The 25,986-nt window shown below is 39.2% G+C and overlaps 1 pseudogene; it reads left to right on the forward strand.

The window, feature by feature from the left end:
- The first annotated feature begins 1,369 nt into the window (after positions 1–1,369).
- Positions 1,370–3,948, forward strand: LOC104244584 (lysM domain-containing GPI-anchored protein 1-like; annotated as a pseudogene).
- The last annotated feature ends 22,038 nt before the right edge of the window (positions 3,949–25,986 follow it).

The raw sequence follows: 25,986 nt of genomic DNA on the forward strand, positions 1-25,986 counted from the left end.
TAATTTGAAGTATTATGTTGAAGGCATTGAACTTTAATTTAAAGTATTAAATGTAAACTTTAATTTGCAACTTTATTACCGAGTTCATCTTAATATATATATATATATATATCGAAATTCGAATATAGCTTATATACTATACACTTAGTATATACAATCTTATATAAGGCAATATACCATATAAGGCAATTCTTGTAAATTATCAAAATTATATGTATTATAGATATAGATATAGTATATATATAATATATATAAGCTATATAATTTACAAGAAATTGCCTTAGATAATTTTTTTTTTTAAAAAAGTCCGCCCCTCCCCCCCCACAAATATATATATATATATAAGCAATTTATATTATATATATATATAGTATATATATATATAAGCTATATAATTTACAAGAAATTGCCTTAGATAATTTTGCCTCATTCGGAAGTGATCCTGTACCCCCTTGGTATCAGTAAGATGGCCGACAAAATAATTACAAGTATGGCCGACAAGATAAAAAGGAATCTTACATTATTAAATCGGACATATATATAAGCAATTTATATAGTATATATGTATATTATAGATATAGATATAGTATATATAATATATATAAGCTATATAATTTACAAGAAATTGCCTTAGATAATTTTTTTTTTTAAAAAAAGCCAGGCCCACTTAGGCCCACACACATATAAGTCATGTATATATATATAAGCTATATAATTTACAAGAAATTGCCTTGATTAATTTTTTTTTAAAAAAAATAGGCCAGACCCACTTAGGCCCAGGCCCGACCCACTTAGCCCGGGACCATTAGTTCGTGGTCCCTGTCCCGGTTCGGTTACATCCAAAAGCCCACGAAGCCCGGAACTGTTTAAGCCCGGCCTACGAAGCCCGAGCTCACATAGAACCGGCCCACTTAGGACCGGCTCTCGAGGCCCGTTTAGGCCCGGGCCCGGACCGTTTGCCACCCTTAAATGGAACTATGGAAGTACCTACTAGTCTAATATACTCCTAATTGCAAAATCTCCTTTTTTTTTTTTGGTGTTTTTCAAAAGTCAAACTAAATTATTTATGGAAATATTTTCTAAATATCCACTTCCATCATTTTCATGAAAATGCAACTTATAGTACTTTCATGTAAATCGAAATTTTGCTTGCAGAAAATGGATTAAGATCATCAAATGTAGTTAAATGCCAAATACATTTTAGGATCCAAAGAGTATACATTTAATTGCGTCACAGTTAAGGAACAAATGATGCCTGTCAAAAACAGCTAGTGATACTAATATTTATTTGACAGTATAGCTTAAAATATGAAAACTGGCATGTGAATGCCAACATTTCTTAGCAATTAACATTGGAAGTGCAAAATGACTGCCTACTGACAATTGCCTGCTTCTTTCAAGAACTCAGCTCTAGTCCTCCAATATTTAATGCCATAGTTTCTACAAAAATCCCAGTTATCTTTGCTTTGCTGTCTCTCTGTCCTAATAATTTCTTCACCTAACCAACTCTAATTCAAAGAAACCTAAATCAATAATAACAAAAAGAATTACAAATATTAAAACAGCGTCCTTTGTTATTCAGGTCAAGCAGAAATGACAAGCAAAGTTCTTTTTCCTATTCTACTTCCAATTCTGCTTCTCTCTCTGCCATATTTTGTGGTAGCAAAATCTGTGTTTGAACCATGTAATGCATCTGATTCATGTCCCTCTTATCTCTTGTATCGCCTTCCACTGGACTCCAAGATTTCTGAAATAGCATTCAGGTTTAAAGTCAATGTCTCTGATCTTTTAGCAGCCAATTTTATTGATTCAAATCAAGTAAACCAAATCCTACCTGAAAAATCATTTGTGAAAATACCCATTTTGTGTTCATGTGTCAATGGCATACGACGATTTTCGTCTACTCATTACACGATTGGAGTAGCTGATACATTGATGTCAATATCAGAACTGTATGGAGGACTTGTTAGTGCAGAACAAATTGGGATTGCTAATGGAGTTGATGCACAACATCCTTTAGCCAGTGGACAGAGTCTTGTGATTCCTTTGCCATGTACATGTTTCAATAATAGTAATAATGGTGTAGCCTGTGTACATGTCATATGTGGTACAGAGTGGAGATGACTTAACAAGAATTGCAGCAGAATATGGTGTCACAACTGGTAATTTGGAGATCATAAATGGACTTGGTCAACCTCAAATTGATCCTGGAGATATTCTGGCTATTCCTCTTGCTGGTAAGTAAACCAAAGCCCCCCCCCCTCCCCAACCCAACACACACACACAGAGTTACTGGGAAAGAAACCTACTAGTACTACATTTTATTGGGAAAGGGTCAAAAGTATGATTTTACTATACAAAAGGCAGCTCGGTGCACTAAGCTCCTGCTATCTGCGAGGTCGGGGAAGGGTCGGACACATAAAAATCTATTATATGCAGCCTTACCAATTACGCCAAGACTGCCCTTCAATACACACTGCCTGAACGCGGTGACCACAAGGTCTACTATACACAAAATTTTATCCGATGTTATACATAGAGACATTCATATACTCTTTTCGTTAGTAAATCCTCTCATTCAGCATTTGTCCTTAATAAAGTTCCAACTTGAAGTATAACAGAGGTAACCTTAAGCCGTATTACTTAAACATAGAGCGGACACATGGAATCCACTCTGTCCATGTTGGAGTTCCATTTGAGTCAATGACAAATAAGAGATTAAGATATTTTGTATAGTAAATTTGAACCTTTGTATCTATTTTATTCTTCTGCCACTAAGATTATGTCCAGTGCAGCATGTTCATCAGTAAATCTGAATTGGTACAACGAAAGTCTAATAATTCCAAATGGTTCTTATGCTTTAACTGCGAACAACTGCATCAAATGTGGCTGCAGACCTACTGATCTCAGGTAACCAATACTTCAAACTCGATAATCATGATACATATTTGCTTATCAATTTCAAGTTTAAATTAATTTCTAACACTTTATCTTTTGATGTTTGATCGAACAGCATGGAGTGTTCAGCTTCAGGAATTGTGGATAAATGTTCACATTTACAGTGCAAAGACTCCAATCTCTTTATTGGAGAAAGGCACGAAAAGCACACAACATTTGGTAATTGCAATGTTACAGCCTGCATTTATCGTGGACATCTTGGAGGCAAAACTTTTAGAAGGTATTAAGAAAATATCTCCAGGCAAAAAAAATAAAAATAAAAAAATAAAATAAGAACTAATATCTCTCTTTGTTTGGTTCTGCAGTTTGGTGAATTCAACTGATGCCAAGTGTTTAGGTAACAAATCCTATCCCAATTCTTGAAAAGATGCTATCTCGTTTGATATTTATTTTAATTTCTCAGTCCTAATATATAAGAGTTTAATTTGAGAAAATGACAATGTATAGCCGCTTTCAAAATAATAGCCGATTTTTTTTATATATTTTGTATATATATATATATATATATACATTCTATATGTTATACACAAAAATTATACATCTTGTCTACACTTTTTCGACTACCAAATATAAATAGTTTCTGGGGTGGGCTAAAAGTGAAAAAATCCCATTTAATTTTACTTGTACTTTTCTTTTGATATATGTAGGTAACCAGAGTCAACGTACAGGGTTATCAATGGTGTCTCCAGCAGCTGATTATATATCTCCTTATTTGGGATTATCTCCATCCCCATATTTAGCCCAAAGCCATACATTAGGACTCAATTCTAGTCCTGCTCATAGACATAGTAAAAAATCATTATCTCAAGTGTTACACTTTAGTTTATTGGTTTTGGAGCTTATCCTTGAAATATTCTTGTAAATTTTTGTTTTTGGCTATTACATATAAAGGGGGCGGAGGATGGGGAGTTGGAGAAACGACGATGTAACGAGAATTGAACATACACTGTGTGAAAGGCTAACGAATGTAGGGATCTTGATACGTTGCAATCGATTCCCACCGGCCTTTTCTTGTTCCTTGTATTTTCTTTGGTTAAACCATATCATGTAGTCATTAATCAAACTGATGGGAATGGCTGAGAGGAGAATTTTATTGAGGTCCCCAACTGGCTTTCTCATCTTCAAACTGAAAAAACTTCTGAATTAGGGACCCAACGGTAGGACAAAATATACTACTACTTTTATTCTAGCCAATTTGGAACTTGAATATGAATTCATTTTCTCGAAAGAAATCCTGTTTTGGTTTTCCACTTGAGCATCCGTTTTGAGACACACGGTCATCACTAATAATATTTTTATTTTTTTTCAGATCATAAGTATTTACGATCCATCAAAATTCGTAATTTACCTTTGCTGGTTTTATTATTAGTGACAATCATTTATATTCTAAAATTTGGTTTAAATGACAAATTTCTGTCAAACCTTGTTGATAGTAGATATTTTTACCCCTTAATTCCACTAACTTTCCTTTGCTCGGCCTCCAAAAGATAATTACAACAAGAACAACAACAAAAAATCCAATGGAGTCCTACAAATGGTGGGGTCTAAGGAGGATAGTGTCTACGCAGAATTTACCCCATTCTTTAGGAGGTAAATAAGTTATTTCTGATAGACCTTCGGCTCAAGAAGATAAAATCAACAATAGAAACAAGCAATACCAACCACAAAGGCCAAAAAGATAATAACAGCAATCTAAGAACGTGAAAAATAGGCAAAAGGAAGTAATAACTGTTCGATCAAAAAGATATTGAAACCTTTTTGATTAAATCAATTAAAGAAGATGAAGAGGTAAATCTTAGTCAAACATAATAAACTCCAGATCTATAAGTAAATCAGAAAATAATGCATAAAATGAAATGGGGGCGATCAATCTCATTGAGGCTTTTCATTTTTACTCTCACTAATCGATGGAGATGACTGTGTTACATATTCCATGAAAGATTGTTTTGTCTTCTCTTTGCTAAGAAGATTACAGAGGAGAGGAAAGAGAAAGAGAAGAAGACCCCCTTTCTAGGAAGGTTCCCTCCTTATATATAGTTATAGAATCTTTACTATGTTCTTGGGTCAATACACTTTCATACCACGCCCACTTTCGTAGTTCCCTGAGTGTTATTTTTTGACTAGGCGGGCATTGTGAGTACGGGGTTTGGAGCAAATCATGTCGTCTTCCACTGTCTCGCCGCTTGGACGGGATCTCGGTTGGGTCGACCGCAACGGTTAGATTTTGACCAATATAGTTAGTCCCTCCATCTGCCAGGGTCGTCCCTTGTCGATCCTAGCAGACGGATTATGGTTGTTACATATCTGAGAGAAATCTGACTACCTACCCCTTGGGTATGGTCTTTAGATTCAAGTACCGTAATGGCGCCTTTTCGCTATCCTTGAACCGTTGAGGCCGTTTCGGAATCGAAACATCGTTTAACTTGAAAGGTTGTTCGTGGTTGCCGCCATTATGATACACATTCCCAGGGAATTGAACCGTTTCATGCCCTATCAAATTCGATTGGCGACTATTGGGTTTCGTGCTTGAGGAATTTATGTCTCTTATAAATAGAAGGAATGCACAATTCGATTGACACACTTCTTTGCCTTTTACTTGAAAGAACTTTGAGAATCTTCTTTTCTCTTGATACTTCAGATTTTTGATTTTCTCTGGTTAGTCAGGAACTTTCGCCTTTCCTTTTCTTTATCCCTTTGCTTTATCAAATTGATACAAATGGCTGGTGGTTCTTCTCGTGCTGACCTCCCTGCCACAATTTCGGTGCCGAAAAGCGATGTTCTAGCCACTAGAGGAGCAGAAGTGGTAGAAGATGAGGAGGTCCCATCGATGGCTGAGATCTTGCCTCGCCTTGGGAAAGCATGGAATGATTTCCATAGTCCTGCCGGGAAGATCCGGCACCTGTTTCCTCTATTATAAATGAATAGGGGATCACAGAATTGAAGGCTAGGTAGGGAATCCCTCGCTACGTCGAAATACTGCCGGCGGTGGGAAACGATATAGTCCATTTTGACCGCCCAGGGTACTGTGCGTTCTACGCCTACCCCTTTATTGTTGGATACACGCTTCCTCTCCCTCTCTTGGTGGTAGATTTTTTCACCTTTTACGAGGTATGCCTAGCTCAACTTTCATCGTACCTGTATAAATTGTTCCTCATGCTGCTCAAGTTTGCGGAGCTTGCCGGTCTTGAGATCACTTTGGGGCACATGCTCAATATCTTCGCCCCTCAGCTCATTCGTGGCACGATGATTCACATGCACCATCGAGGGTCGAAGAGTCTGGTGGTGAAGATAGATGACAGAGCCAACCGTCGCTTCTACGAGGATTACTTCTATGTGCGAACCGAGCACCTTGTGGCGGATCCTACGGGGTTCCCTAAGAAATGGAACTTAGCACGTTAGTTTCTATACTTTTAGTTGGAGGGATGTCTGACCGCTTTCCTTTGGGTAGTACTAAACTGTTTATGTTTTTACAGCCGCGAAACTACCCCCTAGACCTATTGATAGTATCCGCGAGTAGGTGAGCGCCATCTTTCCTCATACAGCGGGGATCCGTACATGGTCGTCTTTTTATGAGAAATATGGACGCAAGCCCCTTACTGGTGAGTGATATCGTTTTGTTTGCTATTCTTCCCCCTTTCCTTTTTACTTGGTTTCTTATGTGATGTTCGTTGATGCTAATGAGAGTGTGGAGAGCGAGGGCTCCTCTACTAGCTTTTCGTCAGCCTACCTCGTCGGCTCGCCTTGCTTCAGTGTCCACTGCTCGACTTTTGTCGAGGGGCTCTTCAGTTGAGTCTATGGCTGTGGCCATACCCACGGAGGCCACCCCTCAAACTGAGATTCTGACCCATATTGCCTATCCAGCGGGTGAATCCTCTTGTGCCGAGGAAGGAGATGGGCCATCCAAGAGGCGGCGAGTGGATTCTGAAATGGCTCCTTCGGCTGTGATACATCTGTAGGAAGACCTTCCCTTGACGACGTCTGAGGTAGGGGTTGATGCCATTTCGCCTATAGAGATAGAGCCAGCCATTGTATCTGCCCCATCGACGGAGATCTCTGCTACTATCATTGATCAACAACCTGCCGCGATGGAGGGGTCAGATTTCTGAGGCCGCTGTTACTATTTTAGACGAGCCTTCATCCTTGGTGCCTGGTCGTGCTTCCTTTCGGCCGCTGGAAGGGGAAAGGGTGTCGTGGTCGATGACTACCAATCTGAGTCTAACCTTGATCACGATGATTTTAGGATGTTTGAAGAGGGTCTTACCCATTTGGTGGTTCATGCGGGAGGCCCATCTCGTATTCTTGAGATCTCATTGGATATTAATCTCCTAGGGGACACGGAGGACCTGGTACCGCAGTTCGACATTTTGTGTTCTGCTGCCGAAAATGAGGCTCTTCAGAAAGTTCCTGATATTGACTTGATGCATGAAGTGGCCGCTATGGGCTTGAGGGTATGTTTCGCCTTTCTTTCATGTTCCTTTTATTTTTCTGGACGATATGGTCTTATCCCATCTTTTCATTTTTCAGACGTACATGGTGGAAATTGAGAGTGCTCGTAGGGCTGACATTGGGGACAATATTTTCCTGAAGATGTTGGAGAAGTATCAAAGCTATCACAATAAGTTCCGTAAGATGCACGAGCGGCTAAAGGCGAACCCTAGTGCTCGATCCCTTGGCGAGGAATTGGTGAAGACGTACCAGCAATTAATGGAGGCCATTCGCAGAAGTAGCATGCTCGAGGAGCAACTTCGTGCGAAAGACGAAGAACTTGAGTTAGGCAAAGGGGTTGCTGCAGAGTGTGAATATCTTCAGGGGAAGCTGAGGTCAATACAGTCTGAGATCGATCAGAATCATATCAAGGTCAAGGCGATGAGCGCGGAGTGGATGGGAAAATTGGACGAGTTGGACAGAAAGGTTGCCAGGTTGGAGAACATCGAGAGTGACTGGTCATCAGTTTTAGAAAGGGCGGCGACTCTGGAGAACATTATCCGCGTCCTCCAGTTCGAGTAGGAATCAGAGAGGGCGACGGCCACACTAAGGGAGGCAAGGCTCGAGGAATGCATTGGAGAGATCGATTAGGAAGTATCGACCTTAGGGGGTCGGGTCGCTACTTTGGAGGCCGAAAAGGAGCAATTGTTGGCTCAAGTCGAATCTTCCTCCGCCATTGTTCCCCATCATTTGCACAAGCTTTGGGTTCATGCTGAAGCCCAGCGGGACATATATATGGGTTTTGTGGGAGGCAAGAAATGTTACCGAGGCCGCATATGAAGGAGCACCGGCGAAGGCACGAAAGGCTCGTGTTAACTGTGGATATGACTCTACGACGCCGGAAGCTGATAGGAGCGTAGACGATGAGGGAGGATTTCCTGGAGATGGTGCCGAGTGAAAGGACTATTGTCTTTATCTATTTTCTTATTCTTGGTTGTTGTTTATTGTGTTTTCTTAGACTCCGTTGATTTTAGCTGTATGTAATCTGCGACTGTTCACGCAATAACTTTGTATAAAGAGGAATTTTCCATTGTCATATGCCTTATGTACTTCTTTTCCTGTTTTTCTCTTCATAATTTTGGTGCAAAGAAGTAGATTTCCGCGTGATGAGTTCCCGACTCTTAGGGAATTCAATGTCACATGGGTTGAGTAGAGCCTTGATGACGGCTTTAGCTGATGGGACAGTGCTTTTGGGTTTATGTCGAGGTACTATCACATCATAGTCCAAATGGCATCGAATTCATTTTCTAATAGCGACCTTAGCTGCAGGAATGTTACTTTCGAGCCTATATCGGAGTATTATCCCGTCGTGAGTCCCAGTTTTCTTCGGCGATGGCCTTTGGCCTCAAGGGTATTATTTCAAACTTTCGTCGAAACATTAACCCGTCGTTGTTCGATCGAAGTTGAACTCTTCCTTTTGGCGGAGGCCCTTGGCCTTGAGGGTGTTATTTCGAGCTTTTATCGAAATATTAACCTGTCGTTATTCGATCTAAGTCGAACTCTTCCTTTTAGCGGAGGCCCTTGGCCTTGAGAGTGTTATTTCGAGCTTTGTCGAAATATTAACCCGTCATTGTTCGATCGGGGTCGAACTCTTCTTTTTTAGCGAAGGCCTTTGGCTTTGAGGGCGTTATTTCGAACTTTCATCAAAATATTAGTCCGTCATTGATTGATCGAGGTCGAACTCTTCTTTTTTAGCGAAGGCCTTTGCCCTTGAGGGTGTTATTTCAAACTTTCATTGAAATATTAGTCAGTCGTTGTTCGATCGAGGTCGAACTCTTCTTTTTTGGCGAAGGCCCTTGGCCTTGAGGGCATTATTTCAAGCTTTTGTCAAAATATTAACCAGTCGTTGTTCGATCGTGGTCGGACTATTCCTTTTCGCGAAGGCCCTTGGACTTGAGAGTGTTATTTCAAACTTTTGTCGAAATATTAACCCGTCGTTGTTCGATCGAGGTCGAACTCTTCTTTTTGGCGAAGGCCCTTGGCCTTGAGGGTGTTATTTCGAGCTTTTGTCAAAATATTAGCATGTCATTGTTCGATCGAGGTCAAACTCTTCTTTTTGGCGAAGGCCCTTGGCCTTGAGGGCGTTATTTTGAGCTTTCGTCTAAACATTAGCCCGTTGTTATTTAATCGAGATCGAACTCTTCTTTTTGGCGGAGGCCTTTGGCCTTGAGGGTGTTATTTCGAGCTTTTGTCAAAATATTAACCCGTCGTTATTCGATCGAGGTCGAACTCTTCTTTTTTGGCGAAGGCCCTTGGCCTTGAGGGCATTATTTCGAGCTTTTGTCAAAATATTAACCAGTCGTTGTTCGATCGAGGTCGAACTATTCCTTTTGGCGATGGCCCTTGGCCTTGAGAGTGTTATTTCAAATTTTTGTCGAAATATTAACCCGTCGTTGTTCGATCGAGGTCGAACTCTTCTTTTTGGCGAAGGCCCTTGGCCTTGAGGGCGTTATTTTGAGCTTTCATCGAAATATTAGCCCGTCGTTGTTCGATCGAGGTCGAACTCTTCTTTTTGGCGGAGGCCCTTGGCCTTGAGGGCGTTATTTTGAGCTTTCGTCGAAATATTAGCCCGTCGTTGTTCAATCGAGGTCTCTTCTTTTTGGTGGAGGCCTTTGGCCTTGAGGGTGTTATTTCGAGCTTTCGTCGAAATATTAACCCGTCGTTATTCGATCGAGGTCGAACTCTTCTTTTTGGCAAAGGCCCTTGGCCTTGAGGGTGTTGTTTCGACCTTTTGTCGAAATGTTAACCCGTCATTGTTTGATCGAGGTCGAACTCTTCTTTTTGGTGGAGGCCCTTGGCCTTGAGGGTGTTATTTCGAGCTTTTGTCGAAATGTTAACTCGTTGTGAGTCCCAATTTTCTGGAGAGTTGGGTATCTTCTGGGGGAGTCCCAATTCGCCTGATTTTATTTGCATCGGGGAATATGATGTAGGAGAGTAGAAAACACTACTGCTCTGCTCACACTCGTTCACGCAACTATTGGAGTTTCCATGTCTAATCTTTTTGCTTTCTCACCCTTTGACCTTAGGGAGTTCCCCCTCGTGGGCCCGGTCTTTTTGAGTCCCCGGGAGGGCTCTCTTGGGACGCCTTCTTGGTAACGGAGAGGGGGTATCGCTTAAAGGGTATCATTTCCTAGGAGTTGGGTTTGTCTGGTGGGCGACATTTCGGTCATTTTGTAGTAATTTCCCATTCTTCAGTTGGGATGTTTCCTTGCTCGCTCGCATACACGGCGCTTGCATTCTTGTTTGAGCAACCAGCAGAAGGTGGATCTGTGGCGTTGCTCGCTTTGCTTGGCATCTCAATGGTTGATCGGGGTGGTATTTTCTGAATTTAGTAACCGTATTCAGCTCTATTTCCCTTCCTTTTCTGTGCCTTTGTCCTGTGCGAGCTAAGCTCGTTTTGGCTGGCTCATGGGCTGCCCGGCGTGCGAGGGAGGATGTTGGTTGCAACTTCTGCTTGTATATAGCATCATGATCTAGGTTGGCATGAGGTTTACTTACCGTTCGTTTCGGTGGGTGATCGCATTTCCGATTTTTGATCTGGAGGAGACTAGGAAGTTTTCACTAAGAAATCCCCACAGACAGTTACAAATTGTTCGATCGAAAAGATATTGAAACCTTTTTGATTAAATCAATTAAAGAAGATGAAGAGGTAAATCTTAGTCAAACATAATAAACTCCAGATCTATAAGTAAATCAGAAAATAATGCATAAGATGAAATGGGGGCGATCAATCTCATTGAGGCTTCTCATTTTTACCCTCACTAATCGATGGAGATGACTATGTTACATATTCCATGGAAGATTGCTTTGTCTTTTTTTTGATAAGAAGATTACAGAGGAGAGGAAAGAGAAAGAGAAGAAGACCCCTTTCTAGGAAGGTTCCCTCCTTATATATAGTTATAGAATCTTTACTTTGTTCTTGCGTCAATACACTTTCATACCATGTCCGCTTTCGTCGTTCCCTCAGTGTTGTTTTTTGACTAAGCGGGCACTATGAGTACGGTGGTTTGGAGAAAATCATGTTTGTCACACCTCCTTTTTCTACCACCGGAAGGATACAAGGGAGTTTTTCCCAATTTAAGTAACAATCGAAACGAGATTATTATTTAAGATCAGAGTCGCCACTTGGGATAGTTTATGGTGTCCCAAGTCACCGGTTTTAAATTCCGAATCGAGGAAATATTGACTCTGTTTTACAGTTCGCCAACACAGAAATCCGGGTAAGAAATTCTGTTAATCCGGGAGAAGGTGTTAGGCATTCCCGGGTTTCCTGGTTTTAGCACGGTCGCTAAATTATTATTATTGGCATATTTATCTAATTTTAAAACATTTTTAAACCTATGTGCATTTTATTCCTTTTAAACTGCTCTTAATTATCCAATTGTTATATAACTAATTATTTGATTACACTCCGCAAATCGTGTCACGAGAACCGTACCCACAATCCACAACATATTTATTTTAATAACAAGACTAATTTGTGGCCGGGTCACATAAATGTACCCCCGAATTTAGAAATTAGGCATCACAACTAAGCCACGGGAACCGTACCCGTAGCTATGACAATTATTTAATTAAATGCGCCTAAAGCAAACTAAGAGAGTTCAAGGCATTTTTTTAGATTAATTTTGTATTTATGTGAGAGCCATACATTATGGATTTTATTTGTGTATGGCGCACCTCAATTTATTTTAAAAGAAAAGATTTGTATTTCGCTAAGGCAAACCAAAACACTTCTAATTATTTCTAATTAAAAAAACTAAGTATCACAACAACGTCACGGGAACGGTACCCATAGTTGTAATAATTTAATTACGTGCCTAAAGTTTTACCTACCCAGATACGGCCTAAACATACTCCTAGCATCTTAAAATCCTATCAATAAACAAGATCCAAACTATATGCAACCCAAAATGTCACGTACCACACAAAGATTCAATTGAAATTCATGCTCACTACAAATTAAGAAAGAGTTGGTTCCTTTTACAAAGTTTGATGCAAGAAACAATTTAGACAACAACGAATTGGATAAGGAAAGAAACCGATCAACAACTGAACACAAAATAAATGGAAAACGTAAAAGAAATAACAACTCATATATAGCACTGCATCTTCCCTAGACCATGAATGCAAACAAGGCACCAAACACAACTGAAAATCCTTTCATGTTACCGAGCACTGACAGACATGGATTGAGCTCGGAATTATCCAAAAAACTGGATACAAACTATGATAGACAAGCAAGAACAATTACTTTTTGGATAAGCAAATTTCACGGAATTAATCAATTGTCCAAACAACTTACCCACATAAATCTAATCATCCTTGAATGATTCTTCAAAGCTCAATACATAGCAAAGAAAGCAAGAGTAGAAAAGAGGTAAGTGGAACCTGTTGAATTACAATTTCCTTTAATGTTTGAGAATCAGTAGATACAAATCCCAAGTCCAAATTTCGAACAAGATCGAGCAAAAACAGCAAACTTAGACGGGAACCGCGAACCAATGAACGGAGCTCGAACGGTGACTTCAGCTTCGAACAGTTACCACCGAACCCACACAGCAGCAAAAAGAACTCAAATGAAACTCCATGACTGGAACTTAATCGATTTCCATGGAAACCAGAAGAAGAAAAACATTGAAATTTAAATTAAATCCATAACAAAACTAAAAAGCAAAATCATGTGGTCGTTTTTGGTTAAAGAAGAAGCAGAACTGATGTGGTCGTTTTTTGATGAGGGTGACGACTGGTTATGGCTGTCCGATGGCGGACTGGTGAGAAGTCGTTAATGGGGAAGTGGCCTTGGGGTGAAGCAGTGGAGTGGTGGTGAAGGTGGTCGACGACGGGTTTGATGGTGAAGAGGATGGGTGTCGTTGGATGCTGGATATGGAGGGGAACGTTTGATCTTTGTGGCTGGAGCTGATGAAGTCAAAGGGTGATGTTTGGGTTGAAGACGAAGCAGTACAGTGGAGAGGTCCCCTCTTTTTTGTTCCAGCGGCGCTAATTAGTCTCTTAGGTCTATTCTTTTGTCCATCAGTTGATCCTCTTTTTTTGTCTAGGGGTTAGCTTTTGTAGGTTTTTTTAGGTTAGGGGTATGGGCCTAGGAATTATGAGCTTGGAATTTATAGGCTAGGTCCAAAAACTAGGCTTAAAAAATAGGTCGCTTAGCCCAAATGTTATTCTTTCCCCGCGAATGAGACTAAAAATATGATCTTATTTATTAATTAATCCTACTTAAGTACAATAACTATTAAAATAAGACTGACCGTTAAAACAAAACTATTTTTGGTATTTTTCAAGATTAGAAATGACTACAAAATATTAATGAAACTATTTTTTGTAATTTTTATTTTCTTGTAATGAAATAAAGTGAAAGAGTCAAAATTAGTTGAGATAGCGATATTAGGCCTAAATTAAATATTTATGTGCTAAAATATGAAAAATCTAGGGGAGTGTCAAAAATCACATGTCTACAACTGCCCCTCTTTGACTGGAAATACAAAGAGTTTTCAGACAAAGAACGATTAGACAGGTTTTTTGACCCGACCCTTATTTAAAGAGATCAAAAACTAAAAGAAAGGAGAATGTGACCGATCCCTGGTATCTGAGATGCCTACATATCCTTGGCTATAAAGGAATCAGGCCACGTGTAGTTCAGAAGTGAGTGAGATGATGGAGTATACTGAGGTGGAGAGCTGGTCGAGGTGCCGTTCCACCGAGGTTCTGGTCCGCGGTCCTGTTATTACATCAAAAATCAAAAAATGAAAAGACTAGCTAAGCCTGTCAACTTTGAGTTACAAGATTCCTATCTATAAGTCTTCTGAAGCTTGATCTTGAGTCTTGAATGGCTCTTCATGCAGTCTCTAGATTTGAACCCTGGCGCTTGTTAGCTGCAGGTGCTAGCTCGCTCTTCTTCAGCTTCTCTAGATTTCAGCCGTGTCTCAAGCAGCTCACATCTTTCATCAACTTCTGCATTTGGATTCACTTCTTGCCTTTCTTTTTATTATTCTGGATTGTGACTAACTTTCGTTGATCATCTCGAAATGTTGACTCGCATTCTTGCTATGAGTTTCCTTTGTTGCTGACTTGAATTGCATTCTAAAGTGAATTTCCTTATTCTCCAGGTAGCGCTTGATTGCCAACATTTAAACTGTATTCCCTTGTTCTCCAAGCGGGCGCCTGATTACCAAAACTTGAATTGTCCCTTTGTTACCTTAAACAGTTTTCTCATGAAACTTGTGTTGTCTTCCTTTGAACATTGCTGCTTTCCCTTTGTTCTCTAGGTGGGTGCCTCATTACCAACATTTGTATTGTTTTTCCTTGAGACTTGAACTGTTTCCCTTTGTTCTCCAGGTGGGTTCCTAATTGCTGTCTTCCTTTGAACATTGCTGCTTTCCCTTTGTTCTCCAGATGGGTACCTGATTACCAACACTCGAATTTCTTTCCCTTTGTTCTCCAAGTGGGCTCATGATTACCAACACTTGAATTGCTTTCCCTTTGTTCTCTAGGAGGGTGCCTGATTACCAATACTTGCACTGCTTTTCCTCTAAACTTGAACTGTTTCCCTTTATTTTCCAGGTGGACTCCTGATTACCAACACTTGAATTACTTTCCCTTTGTTCTCTAGGAGGGTGCCTGATTACCAACATTTGCATTGCTTCCTCTGAAACTGCTTTTTTCCCTTAGTTCTCTAGGTGGGTGCTTGATTTCCATCACTTGAACTGCTTTCCCTTTGTTCTCCAGGTGGGCTCCTGATTACCAACACTTGAATTGCCTTCCCTTTGTTCTCCAGGTGGGCTCTTGATTACCAACACTAGAATTGCTTTCCCTTTTTTCTCCAGGTGGGCTCCTGATTACCAACACTTAAACATTTGCACTGTTTTTCTTCGAAACTTGAATTGCTTTCCCTTTAATCTCCAGGCGGGCTCCTGATTACCAACATTTGACCTGTCCTCCCTTTGTTCTCCATGTGGGTGCCTGATTTCCAACTCGAACTGACTCCTCTGAAACTGCTGCTTTCCCTTTGTTCTCCAGGTGGGTGCCTGATTGCCGAACTCAAATTGTCCTCTTCTTGGAACTGATTTTCTTTGAACTGTCTTCCCTTGTTTCTCCAGGTGGGTCCCTGATTGCTTGGGCCTGAACTGCTTTCCATTCTTAAAACTCGTGTTGTCTTCCTTTGTTCTCCAGGTGGGTGCCTAATTTCAACAAAACAGACAAAACAAATGAAATTTTCCTGCCCCAGTTTGGTAGTTGGGCACGTCTGTGAGTGTTAATTGAATCATGTTACTAGAAAATCTCAAAGAATTTAACAGCTATATCCCATTATCCATGAGGGTCCTAAAAACTACTAGTTAACTGACAGTTTTAAGCTAAATGATATTTCCTAAAGGTATGACTTCCGCTAAATCTTGTTATCTGTGAAGATCTTAAAACTAAATCCCATTATCCAGGAGGGTACTGAAAATTAGATTCAAATCTCATCTCAAGGGTGAAAACTTCAGAGCTAAATTCAACTTCCTAAAGGTGAAATTTATGCTAAATCTCATCATCTACTGGAGGTCTTAAAACTAAGTCCCATTATTCAGGAGGGTCCTGAAAATTTCAAATTGAATCTCATCCTAAGAATGAAAACTTCAAAGCCAACTTATATTTCCTCAAGATAGAGCTTATGCTAGAGCTTGTTACTCATGAATGTTTTGAATTTTAACTAAATCCCATTGTCCAGGAGGGTCCTGAGAACTTTAAATTAATCTGATTATCCAGGAGGGTCCTGAAAAGCCGAGAATGAACTTACCTGAGTCATGCTTTCTTCCTGGAAGATCTCTGCAGAACGAACAAAATTCCTTGCCCCTTGAACCATGCTTTCCTCATAGAGGGTTCTTGCAGATCGAACCAGTTTTCTTTCCCCTTCTCGAACCGCCTTTGTGCTGACAAAATTTGGGTACGACACTTGAAAAAATCAAACTTCCAAGCTTTGATTTGGACACAATTTTCGTCCCTGTTTCAAACAAAGAAAACTTGTAAGTTTATAAATATGGTGGTTAGTTTGTGGCCTTGACTTTGAGGGCGATTGCTCCTTCCCTTCCCATGATAACTTTGATTTCAACTCGAAAGACCTTGCTTTTTTATTGACTAACCACTTTCTCTGTCACCCTTATCATAGAAAATACCTCTGATCCGTTCAATCCCAATACCCTTTATCTGTTGCATTGCGCTCATGACTTGACATATACCGAACCTTTGTATTTCACATGAATCCCAAAGCACGTTGATGGTTACCAACTCAGTGCGCTTGCTGTTCTTTCCTGACGTATGCCACTGGCCTTGGCCTTGAGGTCTATTGCTCCTTCACTTGCCATGATAACTTTGATTCCCACTTGGAAGATCTTGCTTGTTATTGGTTAACCACTTTCTCTGTCAACCTTAAGACAGAAAATACCCATGATCCGTTCAAACCCAGCACCCTCTATCTGTTGCATTGTTCATGAATTGACATATACCAAACCTTTAAATTTTACATGAATCCCAAAGTACATTGATTGTTACCAACTCAGTGCGCACACTGTTTTTTCCTGACTTATGCCACTCTGATGTGCTAGCCAGATCCCGTTTTGTGCAATTGGAAAGTTGGTGGCAAATTTTGAAGTCATTTCTCACTTGTTTTTCCCAAACAGACTCAGGAAGAGGAAGTAAATAGGATAAAAAGAACAGAGTGAAAGACAATGGAAAGAGATGATTCCTAATAAGAAAACTACAAAGAAGAAACTTATCAGATGTGGATACCAACTCTAATGATCATGACATGCACCTTTGGATTAAGTGGCCTAATCTGTCAAGCAAGTCTGATGTTCAACTCTTGTTATACCCCTAAACCGTGAAACTGGACTTCAATGCTCCGATTATCCAATCTGATTCACAATCCTTATTCGACTTGTAGTGCCCGAAGGGTTTTCACCATCAAGCCTCTCTCATTTTATTTTTTCTCAACTCACCATCGCTTTATGGTGCCTGTGAAGGTTTTCACCAATAAGACTCTCTCATTTTGTTCTTTTCTTCTTATTTCCTCTGATTCTGCAGATAACAAGGCATTAACCATGGTAAAAACATCATGTACTCTTGGCATGTCTAAACTCAGCACTCTGAAAGATTATCTGAGAGGTCTTTTCTGGTATGTAATATGGCTTTTGGACAGGGTTAAAAAGAAAGGATAAAGACTCAAAATAACAAAGACAACGGGAATAATTTATTTACAACTTTTGGAATCCATTCTAACAATCTTGCCCCAATTTCTACAACAAGGGAATTTGATTCTTTTTTTTTATTTTCTTTGTGAGATGGAATTTCTAAGAAAGACTGTCCCACTCTCGACTTCGTGTGATTATGAAATATTTTATTTGGTATAACCGAATCGTAAGGAAGCCTACGTATCTTGTGGTGACAATAATCAGGTCAAACGTAGTTCACAAAGATACGTTTTGTTGTTGCTATTTTCTTTTTTCCTTTTTTTTCTTTTCTCCTTCTTTTTTCTTTTTTTTTCTTTATCTCTATTTTCTCTTCTTTTTTTTCTTTGAATTTTCCTTTTGGAATGAACTTTCTAAAATAAACCTATGGGGACAAAAAAAAATTCTTTTTTTTTTCTTTTTTATGACTCTAACTTGATTCCAAAAGAGGGGAGATCAAAGAAATCAGTACAGGATCAAAAGGGGATCGAAATGTATAAGTATTTGGGTAGCTGAAAGAGGGTCTCCCAATCCTTGAAAATGCCAAGTACAACACATGCAACTTGAGGATAAAAATTGAAGATCATGCACAATATTTCTTTTGCGGCTTCGGCATTGATATCATGGCATGCCTTCCACTTTTCTTTAGCACCTTGTCAAGTACAGAACCCTCGTGGGGTGATTCCCTCTTCACAATGGATATCCTCCGTCAATTCGGATAAAACTTTATTGACTTTATCTGGTAACTCGAGATGCACTTGAACTCAAAGTTGCTTGCTTCAAATTGTCCGGGATGCACTCTCCTTTAACGAATTCCTGTCACCCCATTAACTTACCAAATTATCTGCCCCAGTTGCACACAATTCGAGCTTTAAGAGATCTCAGAATCTCTTTACTTACTTCCCTCAAATGTCGATATCATCTTCAAAACTATTTTATTGCTTCATGATTAAGCTAACTTTTAAGACCAGGCCTAAAATTATGCATGCATGTCATGTCGCTAGAGTCAGCAGGAAAAGAACTATAAAAGGAAAAGAGAACTAAACAAACACTGACTAGAAATAATAGAAAATAGAAAATTGCATTAGACAGACGGTGAAAGGGTTCGAACAATAAAACAAGCAAAATAAACTGGGGTACAACCCTGGAACAAACCTAGACAATACTAAACGAGTTACTACGACTAAAGGAACTAGGCAAAATAAAAGGATAGAAGGGTTTGAGTCACAAGACAATATCCGGATTACAACCCTGAAATAACTCGGACAACAAAAATGACAACAAAATGAACCACCAAGACTCCTCCCCGGCTAGCCAAGAAAGGAGCGTCTTTCCAATTACCAAGCTCGGCATCTTAGCCACTAAGTCCCACATCAATATTACCAAGACCATTACCAATTTAAATATCATTAACTTCACCAAGTGGCTCATTGACTCCTTTGACCAACCCTTTGTCATTGCAAACCATCCCAATAATCTGTGCGTTGCCATGTACCTATAGAGGATTATGTGTGACACTTGGGGTATTACTACCTTGGACCACAATTATTCCTTCTTGAATCATTCTTTCTGTTTCCCTTTTCAAAGTATGACAATCTTCAATGCTATGCCCTTGGACATTAGAATGGTACATGCACCGTACAGTAGGATCAATTCCTTTTGCATATGGGTCCGGCGTATAGCCGAGGAGCGGCTCAATCAGGCCAGAATATTTTAACTTTTCAAACAAGTTTGTGTAGGATTCTCCAATTGGCGTGAAATTATCCTTTTGCCTTTATTTCCCTCCATGACCCAGTTTTCTAGGGTTGTTGGATGCTCGAAAATGCTGTGAAGGAGAAAGTGCATTATGCGGTGCTGGCGCTCGCCATGAGGAATGACCCAGTGGTTGGTCAGATGGTCGGACTTTGTTCGGAGGATAATACCGGGGTGGATTATGTGGAGCTCGGCGAGGTTCATGGGGTCGGTATTGAGACTGAAAGCATTTAGCAGGAATGCCCACTGGATGCTGTCGTTGGTGGGGCTCAGCAATCTTGATAGAAAATCTTGCCCAGGCACTTGTACTGAAAGTGTTGCACAAAATCTTGATCATCTCATACCAGGTATGCCACTTACCGACATCTTGATGAGTATGCCATTCCAAAGCTGCCCTAGTCAGGCTCTCACTGAAATACGCCATCAGCACCTCATCTTTCCCTTCAACACTTCTCATTTCACTGCAATAACCCTTCAGGTGGGCTACTGGATCTCCCCGCCCATCATACAAATTAAACTTTGGCATCTTAAACCCTTTCAGGTTTTTGGATATCTCATCTTGTCCACTGCCTTAGCAAGCTTTGCAGTCTCACCGGGAGGCTTAAAATGAGGAGCGTGAGAGTATGGACCCGAGACCTTGAAGATTGGTTCTGGAGCATAGTGTTGGGCATCGAGGACTGATGGTGGAGGACGCCCACTAATCCAGGCTTGGTATATTTCGGCCATTTGTCTTTTCAACCTTAAGACCTCTTCTTTCAACTCAGATTCTGATTCAACAATTCCCTTAAACCGATCAACAACCCCTGTGTCCAAATCTTTGCTAGCCATGGCTACCTTGCTCTTTGACCTTGTGTTGTATAGATGAGTTACTTAAAAACCACAAACCAACCACCCTTTTGCTCAATGGAGATAACAAAAAGGAGCAAAATGAGGTCATCCTGTTAGCATTAGGGCATTTAATAGCTAAAAATATCACATTGTGTGCAATGCACCTAGCAATAATTAACGGTTCTAGAATGACTTCTAGGGTCACAAGGTCACTTGGCATTATCCCAATTTTGTTCATTTCAATCTTCTCTTTTCTTTCCTTTTCTAGCACTTGCTTGCTCATTTTTCTTCCTGTTTTTTTCTAATTATCACTCTTTTCTTTCCTCTCATTTCTCACATCCCCTAATTTTACCCTTTTTTTTGTTTCCTTTTTTTTTCCTTTTTTCTCTTTTTTTTTTCTTTTAATAATGAAATAAAATGAATCGATTGAACCCTATGTAGGTTGCCTACATATCATGACGCCGCATAAATCGGGTCTTTGCGTAGTTCGGGAAGATCGGGAATAAAGTATCCAAACTAACATTCTCATTTTTTTAACCTTAATGACTACTCTGATGAGAAAAGAGAAATAAAAGAAACAAATCTCCTTTTTTTTTGAGTTTTCTAGACTTAGTGTTCTATAACCTATTCTAAACTCAACCTTAAACAAGCATAAATTTTTTTCTTTTTCTTTTTGAAACAGATACTCTATGAGAAATTATTAAGGAAGAACCCCTAGAACAGAAATATTTTTGATTGATTTTTTTTGAAGGAAATCTAAAAAAAAAAATGAACCAAAGAAAAGTATTTTGAATTTTCGCTTGATATCCTGAAGAAAGATTTCGACACAAGAAATGAAAAAGATAAAAAAAATATTTTTGGATTTCAATTTTATTACCTAAGGAAGAAACTCTGAAGATAAACACAAGATGAAGCATGTTTTTTTCCCTATGTCCAATATCCTAAAGTTCTAGTGAAAATAAAAATAAAAAAGATTTTTTTTTCATTTTTGTGAATTTCTCAAAGAAGAACCTCAAAAGAAAATCTTTTTTTTTGGATTTTTGATTTATTACACATCTTTTCTTTCCAATATAAAATAGAAAATACAATATCAAAAGACTCGATATTACTGTACAAAACTAGAAGATAAAAGACGACATATAAAGAAAAACATACTCAAAACATAAAAAGAAAAATCTTTAAGCAAGCTCCTGAATGAGCGATCTTGACTGGATGGTCCTAAGGCATCTGTCATGCCCAAACTCCGATAAGTAGATCCACACCTGTATAAGAAAACTGAAACCAACACTATGTCTGACAATAGCATTCCCTACTAGACACATGCAAGATATAGTTGTGACTATTTTTCTAAAATTAACCTATGTGGCTAAAAGTGGCTAAAATGCAAGATTTGGCTAAGACCCCGCGAAGCCAAGAACCTAAACTCACTAGGAAGACTGGACCCTATGTGGATTGCCTACATATCACGCTCCGAAAGACGAGAATCAGGTATGCGTAGTTCGGGCAGATTGGATACGGGCGAGAATTAAAGAAACAACTAATTTAGAGAAAATATATTTTTTGTCTTTTTTTTTGAAAAATTATGAAACATGTAAACTCTTTTTGGATTTTCTTTCCCCCCTTTTTTTGATTTTTTTTTGATTTTCAGAAAATGATGAGAAAGTGCAAAATCCTTTTTTTTTTTGAATTTTTTTTTGTTTTCTTAACAAAAATGTGACAGAAAACATAACTGGGCCCTACTTGCTTTATTTTCACACTTCACCCTCTTTTTTCCTTTTCCTTTTTCATTTTTCCTCAGCTATCATTGGTCCGCCAAATGGCCATTTTACCCTTGAAAATTGCAACATGTAGCACATGGGATGCATCAGGATTGTCTTTTGTTTTTGGGCACACCTGTCCTAGACGGACCCAACCCCTGTGTTGAGTCCCCAAAGTCAGATACATGTAATGAAAATAAACGTTCCTACTAGGGATCCGGCATTAGTCTGAGTTATTCTAAGTTCAAAACCTAGATATGTTGTTCTAGACTTGTGTACCCGAGCGGACAACTGGAGTTGGGGGGGGCTACGTATTGGGAACCAAAAGGCCATCTGGCTTTGTAACTTGTCCGAGCCTCTTCCTAATTTAAGGTATGACACTAACAGAAAAGGAGTCACGCCAGCGTGCACATCCCCGAAGATGAGAAGAGAAGGGTTTCGTAGCAGTTTATATACAGTTCAAGTAGTATCAAAGCGGTAAAAAATAACATTTAACACATTAGGCCCAAACATGTAATAAAATCAGATAATGAATAAAATCCAAACATAACAATTATTCTAAGCTCGAATTCTTGAACCCTGAACCAAAAGTTTTGGGTTCTTGTCCCCAGCAAAGTCGCTAGAGCTGTCACACCTCCTTTTTCTACCCCCGGAAGGGTACAAAGGAGTTTTTCCCAATGTAAGTAACAATCAAAACGAGATTATTATTTAAGATCAGAGTCACCACTTGGGATAGTTTATGGTGTCCCAAGTCACCGGTTTTAAATCCCGAATCGAGGAAAGATTGACTCTGTTTTACAGTCTGCGAATATAGAAATCCGGGTAAGAAATTCTGTTAACCCGGGAGAAGATGTTAGGCATTCCCGGGTTCTGTGGTTTTAGCACAGTCGTTCAACTATTATTATTGGCCTATTTATCTAATTTTAAAATATTTTTAAACCTATGTGCATTTTATTCCTTTTAAACCGCTCTTAATTATCCAATTTTTATACAACTAATTATTTGATTACACGTCGCAAATCATGTCACGGAACCGTACCCACAATCCACAACATGTTTATTTTAATAACAAGACTAATTTGTGGCCGGGTCACATAAATGTACCCCCGGATTTTTGAAAATAGGCATCACAACTATGTCACGGGAACCGTACCCGTAACTATGACAATTATTTAATTAAACGCGCCTAAAGCAAACTACGAGAGTTCAAGACATTTTTTAGACTAATTTTGTATTTATGTGAGGGCCATACATTATGGATTTTATTTGTGTATGGCGCACCTCAATTTATTTTAGGAAAAGAATTGTATTTAGCTAAGACAAACTTTAAGACTCCTACTTATATGTAAAAAACTAAGTATCATAACCACGTCACGGGAACCGTACCCGTAGTTGTAATAGTTCTATTGCGCTCCTAAAGCAAACTACGAGATTCATTTTAGTAACTAAGTTATAAAATATGAGGGTCATGGGTTAATTTTGATAGCACACCTCAATCTTATTACAAGAATTACTTTAACCAATGATTTAAGGCCATATTTACAAAACTATTAATTAGAAAGGGGCGTGCTGGGGTTTATGAATTTGGGCCAAGCCTGTTATAGTCCTAGTCTACATCAACCGTTAAGTGAGGATCTGGGCTTGAGAACAAGCCCAAAAGAGCTGTAAGGCAACAAATACCCCGTTTCCAAGTGGCCTCGAAGTCTAGGCCCAAAGTAAACCCAAATCCCATGAAAAGCAAAGGCTGAGGAGTGTGGGACTCAGGATCGAGTCCACACAGAACATAAGCAACTTTTGAAACTTGAGAAGACCATCTAAGCCCAATAGGCTATTATCAGTACACAACAACATGATGTAAGAAAAAAAACTTTAAATGTTACCAAACCATATTACACGCCTAAGAGAAGCATTGTTTTGAATTTAATTGAACTAGTGACATGAGCACAAGGCTGTACAACATTCAAGATTTAATTCAGTCCCAAGTTGACTTATAAACAATTATGAAATTTAAACCTCAATCAAACCTTCTTTAATACAGACAATAGCAAAACCCTACGAGACTGTCATGTAACCACCTTGAATCTAAAAATCAAACCAACTTTAAACAGAATTAAAAGCAAACCAAGAGCAATTCAACATATGGCCTAAACCCTCACTACAATAGCCTGGAGCATTTCCTTATCCATGGAAATTTTAAATCAACTCACCACCTAATGGGAGTCACTGAAAACTTAACCTCAACTTAGTAATATGATACTACATCAATAATATGAAAAGACTAGCAGAATGCATATAAAATTAAACTATTACAGGATATGAATGAAATTGAAGAACAAGGAAGTAAAATTCAACAAAACAACTTGTGTTCATCATATATCCACATTCGAATTGCATGTTTACACCTCATATGCCATCCATAGCCCAAGAAATACCTGAAGTTCAAGAGAAAACAATAAGAGTGAGGAATTAGCAACATCAGTAGATCAGCAACATCAACACCAAACATTCAGCCCATTTTAGATCATTTCAAACCCAGATGAACAAAATTCTTTGAAGTTTTCTAAAAAATCTGACTAACAATCGAAATCAAAGATCAAAACTAAGCAGGTTTCAACCACAAGATGCAGGGAATGTTTTAGTATTTTCAGAGTGTGAATGGCTCAGCTGTTTGTATTTTTTCAGTATTCTCACCTCTGCCTTGACAATGAAGGAAACAAGCCTCTTATAGAAAACCCTTAGAGCAGCAGAATTGCTATTTTTACTTTACCATTTACCCCTTCCTCAAATCCCCTTTTGTTCAAATAACACCCTGAATTTTAAAACCCAATTACTGAACTACCCAATCCCCTCTTTCCTGGAAGTTTCCCAATCAGTTATAAAAGATTCCCTCTATAAAAATACTCTAAATACCCTTTAAGCTTCTGTTACTTACCTTCAGAAGATCACATGGGTCAAATTTGACCCAAGACCCAAACCAAAATGAACAGGCTTCTTGAAACGGGTCAGAGATGACCAAAAGGCCCAAAGCTGAAACTTAAATCGACCAAACTGAGCATTGAAGCTCAAGCTCTGACCCAGGTTGAACTAAGGTTGAATTGAAAGAAAATAACTAAGAAGAAAAGAACCGGAATAAAGAAAAAAGAAATCTTATTCAACAAATACTTTAATAAGCTAAGTACCAGTTCAAAATTAATAACTAACCCTAAATAAATCCGGCCAAAATGAAAAATCAAACAAAATAAAAAACATCATAATAAAATATTAATCCTAATCATTCATTTAAACGGTTAGAAATATTAATTTTAAGTAGACTAAAATTAATTCAAACCAACAAAAAACAATAATAAAAAAACAAACACGAAGAAAGGAAAAAAAGAAGGAATGGTACTAATTTAGCCGGAATAAATCGACGAAGGCGACGAATTTGGTCGGGCGTCAGTGGTCTGTTCAGAAGCCTGTGACTCTCGAAATGAGCCAAAACTATCGTTAATCAATTATTCTAAATGAGAACAATCGCTTAACGTAAGTCTTGAGTCGGATCGAGCCTTGGAAGCATAAGAATCAGAATTAGGGTCGACTTAGTTTTTTTTGAATTTCAGATTCGAGATTGAGGAGAAAAGGTGGGGATTTTGGGGAGGCTAATAGAAGGTTAGCGTTTAAGGGGGTATGAGGAGTGTAGGATGGAAATTTGGGATGAGTTGGGGCTGCGCCATCGGTGGATATGGCAGAGGTTTATAGGGCGGCGGGCTCTAGGGTTTCTTGATGGAGGTGAAGATGGGAGGGGAAGGGGTTTGGACTGGGGAGGTCCTAGCTTCAGACAGTTATATACCGATGGAGCCTTAGTTCCCAGCCGTTGGATCAATGGAGATCAACAGCTGGGATTCTAGATAGGAGACGACGTCGTTTCAGTGATGGTGGGGGAGGGGGGAATCGGACCGAGTTGGTATTGGGCCTGGGCGGGTAAGAGAAGAAAAAGGGTTTGGGCT

This window comes from Nicotiana sylvestris, chromosome 3, assembly GCF_000393655.2.
Source record: "Nicotiana sylvestris chromosome 3, ASM39365v2, whole genome shotgun sequence".
NCBI lineage: Eukaryota > Viridiplantae > Streptophyta > Magnoliopsida > Solanales > Solanaceae > Nicotiana > Nicotiana sylvestris.